We start from the raw sequence: 4,413 nt of genomic DNA, 5'->3' as shown, positions 1-4,413 counted from the left end.
GCTGAGGGATGTCCCCAGTGTGGGTGCACCCACATGGCTTGAGGGGCAACATGTGGGGTTCCCAGTTGTGCCCCTGGTGCTGGCACTGTTGACAGGCTGTGAGCAAAGCCCACCTCGTGCCAGCCCTGCCCGAATGCTCCTGTCAGGTGAGACCAGACCATGGTGGACACCAGATGGGGAGAAATCCATCCCCTTCAAGGCTGAGCAGCCCTGGAGCGTCTCTTCCCAGACGATGCCCGGGTTCACCCAGGGTTCCCTGTGCTTGGAGCGGGGTGGAACAAGGGTTGTTTCCACACCAAAGCTGGAGCTGTGCAGCTCCATGACACCTTGGACACCTCCTTTCCCTGGGAGCCAAGTAGGCTGTGCAGCATAGCCGGTGATGGGGTCTGTAGGGTGTCAGTGGGGTCTCTGTGCTGGGAATTGTGGGTGACAGCTGATGGCTGGGATGGGGGACAGACACTGTAGGGCTCAGCCCACAGCTGGACCACCAGACCCCTGGAACTGAACCCCTGTCCCAAAATCTCTGCAGGGGGAGAGCCACAGCTCCATCCATCACCTCAGAGAGAGGGGGAGCAAGAGCATTTATATCCCAAACCAGAGTGCCAAGAGCTCCAACTGCCCTTGGAGGGTGAAAGGGGCACCCACGCCACCATCCCAGCACGTCTGCAGTGCTGGGGGCTGCAGGTACTGGGGTGGTGGGTGTGAGGGCTCCCCGTGGCCCTGCTGAGCGAGCCCTGCTCAGGGCGGGCAGCTCTCCCTTTCATGTCTGATCCCTCCCGAAACCACAGCTTCCCTTCGGCCCGCGCGGGGATCAACAGCGGGTCATATTTAATAAAGGTGGGGATGGGAGAAGGCTTCAAAACATTACGTCACCTCGGTGTGGGGGAGGCGGAGGCAGGCAGGGAATGCAAAAATCTCAGCGCAAGTGGGGGCAGAGGAGAAAAAAATCTTCGTGAGGGGGTTTAATGGCCCTGTTTTGGTGGGAACTCTCTTGCCCACTGCCCGCGAGGTCAGAGGCGGTGTCTGCACGCGCTCAGGCGTTAAATGAAACAGTAAGGAAAAAATAAGAGGCAGATCCGAAATGCATAAGTGTGTCCGTGGCAGAAATCCCCCGGTGCTGGTGCCGTGTGAGTCACGGTGCTGCGCCCGCCGTGGTGGCTCATGGGGAAAATCCCCGCTGGTCCTTTGGCTCCCGTGTCCCCCACACTGCCCGTGAGAGGGTGGGCACGAGGCTGCCCCGGCAAGGCCATGGGGGTGCCCTGGCACCTGGTTCCTCTGCCTGAGATGCAGCCGTGCAGTGCCAGGAGCAAAGTCCCCCATGCCAGTGCTGTGCCCGCGGCTGACCCCGCGCTGGCCACGGCGGTGACGGTTGGCACCGATGGCTTCGCTGCCGGGGGGAGCTGTGGCCAGTGCTTGGGGCAAACGCTGCTGGCCCCTCCGTGGTGATGGAGGATTTGGCTGTGAGTAAGGGATGGCCCGGGCCTGGTCGAGGCAGTTGCTCCAGGATGGCCTGGGATGGGAGGGGATGAGCGGCTGGTTTGGCACTTGGAGTCTCTCAGGTGCTGGGAGTGATGGGGAGCAGGAGGTGAGGCTGCTCCAGCCCCAGGAGCTGATGGCCAGCGTGGGCTGCATGCAAACCAGTGGTGTTGGATCGTTGAGGGGCAGAGCAGAGCGTGCTCAACTTAAAAAACCCACCCTGTACAGCTGCCCTGCGTTCCCAGCCGCAGTCACCTCCTGCTGAAAGCTCAGGCTGATGCTCCCGCCAGGCGGGTGCTGGGAAACTATGTGCTCCCAGCCCCCGGGGCACCCACGGCCCCCCGAGCCGTAATGACCGAGCTCTTCTGCTGAGAGGAGTTAATGAGCTGTGCCGGACAACGATGGGAAAAGGCCGGTTGCAGAGAGGCTCCTGACATCACTCAGAGGAGCGGGGTGTGGAGGAAGGGGGAAGAGCAACAGGGTGAGAGAGATGGACCAGAAAACGATATCCACTTCATTAGCCAGGTGGTTCTAAATGTGTGGAAACAGGACAAGGTCCAGGTCACCCACTGTGACAGAACATGATTATCATGCGATGCCATGAAGCCTGTGCAAAGACCAAGTCAAAGCTCACCAGCCCACTTGAAAGGGAAAGGAGACCTTCTCAGAAGAGGAGCCAGGCTGTTCCCAGGCCAGCACAGGGTGGGGGTGTCACAGCCCGTGCCGGGGGGTCTGGGCGCTCAGCCCAGCTCCTGCCTTCCCCTGGCACCTGTGGAGCCTCCCACAAAGTCTGCCCCGGGCAGGAGCCTGTCTGTGGAGGGGCAGCGGTGGGAACGCAGCCTGGGGGGCACGGTGGGCATGAGTCCATGTCCTGGGGGCAGTGGGTGGCTGCTCAGGGACAGTGTGGGCTCTGCACAGTCCCCCAGCCCCAAAGGTGGGAGAGTGGTTTGGTGTTCCCCCATGCCCTGAGATCAGGGGAGCTTTGGGGTGATCAGGGACCTGCTGTGGTGTGAAGGATGAGAGCACCTGTGGGTGCAGGGACCTGGTGGGCATGAACCACTCACCCTCACAGGAGAGTAGGGCACAGGGGGGACACTCATCCAGCAGCCTGGTCCCTGCATCTTACATACTTTTGGGTGCCAGGCACAGCAGAGCTGAGGAGCCCCTCATCCTCACTGCAAGGCAGCAGAGCAGGGATTCACGTGGTCCAAAAACGGGTGTGAGGGAGCTGCCGCTGCCTCCTCGACTGAGCAGCCTCAGCACGTGGGAGCAGAGCTGGGAGTTTGCTCAGCTGGGCTGAGGGCTCTGGGCTGGGAGCAGGAAGGGTCTTTTTGGGATTTTTCAGTCCTCTCTTCTCTAGGTTGTGCACAGGCTGCTGTGTGCCCATTGCGTGATCACCCACAAACTCCCAACACACGGAGGGGTTTGGAATATCCCTTTGGGATCGCCCTTTGGGATACCCCTGAGCCCCAGCCTCCAATGCTTGGCTGTGGCTCTGTCCCCCCCCCTCCAAAGAGCAGGGGGACTCTGAGGGTGCTGCTCTGCCATCCTGGCTCCAGGCTGCTCCTGCTCCACAGAGCAGGAATGGTTTTATGGACTGCAGCAGCCTGTTCAGTCCGTGCAGCAACCAACACACTCCTGCTGGCAGGCACAGGCTGTTCCCAGTTGAGCCGTGGGGCTTTTGCCTTCCTTCTGCCTGGCTCTGTTGGAAGCCAAACTGCCACCAGCTCCCTAGGGTGTTTTGCTGGGAGGGGACCCGTGGCCAGTGGTGTCAGGGATCAGCAGTTGGGCTCCCGTGGGGCTCTGGGGCCAGGCTCGGGTTTTGCAGTGGGTGCTGGTGGCTGGCAGGATTTTCTGTGGGTTTTGAGATGCACAGGTAACCTGAGTGCACTGAAAAAGTCCAAATCTGGGCTGGAAATGTTGGGTTTAAAGCTCTCAACCTTTGCCAGGGCTGATGTCCAGGTGCCAGCCAAGAGCGGCAGGAACTGGGATACCAAACTGGAAGTGTTTTGGGAAACTGGGTGGTCATGAATAGAGATTTCAGCCCTGCCTTCCACTGCAGGGTCCCAGACCCCTCCACACTGTGCTGTGGGTGTCGTGCTACCTCTTGTCCTGTGCCTGCTTTGATTTAAAAGAGTTTGTTGATCTTTGGGACTGAGTGCATTTCACAGCATTAGGAAAAGCAGGTTTTGTTCAGATCCCAAAGCCCAGCTTGGATCTCTTCCTCTGCCCATTCCCAAACTCTGCTCCCACCCTTGATTGCTGCCAAGGGTCAATGGGGGCTTCGTGTCCTCTGCGACCCCAGTCCCTGCAGTGTCCCCTTTGCCAACTGGATGTCCTTCCATGCCCTGCACAGCTAAATGGCAGCGAACCTGTCCCCAGAGCTGCCCCATAGCGAGAGCCACAACCCTCTTTGGAAACCCCCGGCTTGGGGGTGCTCTGCTGGACCCTCACAGCCTGTGCCCACTCTGTGCCAGGGCTTGGGCAGTGGGACCCCACACGGTGGGGGACACGGGGAGAGAAATCTCCCCTGTGAGCCGTGGGGAGGCTCTCAGCGTGGGCTCCTTCCAGTGCAGGGCACAGTGCCCGAGGGAGCTGAGCCCACCGGCCCCGGGGCTGCGGGCACAGGAATGTGCCCCGTTCCTGGGGTGCGACCGGCGCCGAGACCCGACGGCAGCCGGGGCTGGGGCGCTCAGGGCCACCTTCCCGTCCGCCCCGTCCCGTCCCGCCCGGCGCTGCCCCCGCCGCTCCCCCGGGGCCTCCCGGCGGCGGCGAGGCAAAGTCCGCCCCGGCGGGCGCTAAGGGCCGGGCCGGGCCGGGCCGGGGCGGGGGCCGGGGCCGGAGGAGAGGCCTCGGCGCTGATTTGCATAGGGTATATTGCCTAATGGTGGCGGTCATGGCTTGGTAGAGGGCGGCCCGCGGCCCGCAGCAGCCGCG

The sequence above is a fragment of the Manacus candei genome, unplaced genomic scaffold (genome assembly GCF_025592945.1).
Source record: "Manacus candei isolate 608988 ecotype Guabito, Panama unplaced genomic scaffold, ASM2559294v1 h1tg000076l, whole genome shotgun sequence".
NCBI lineage: Eukaryota > Metazoa > Chordata > Aves > Passeriformes > Pipridae > Manacus > Manacus candei.
This window is presented reverse-complemented; position numbering follows the sequence as displayed.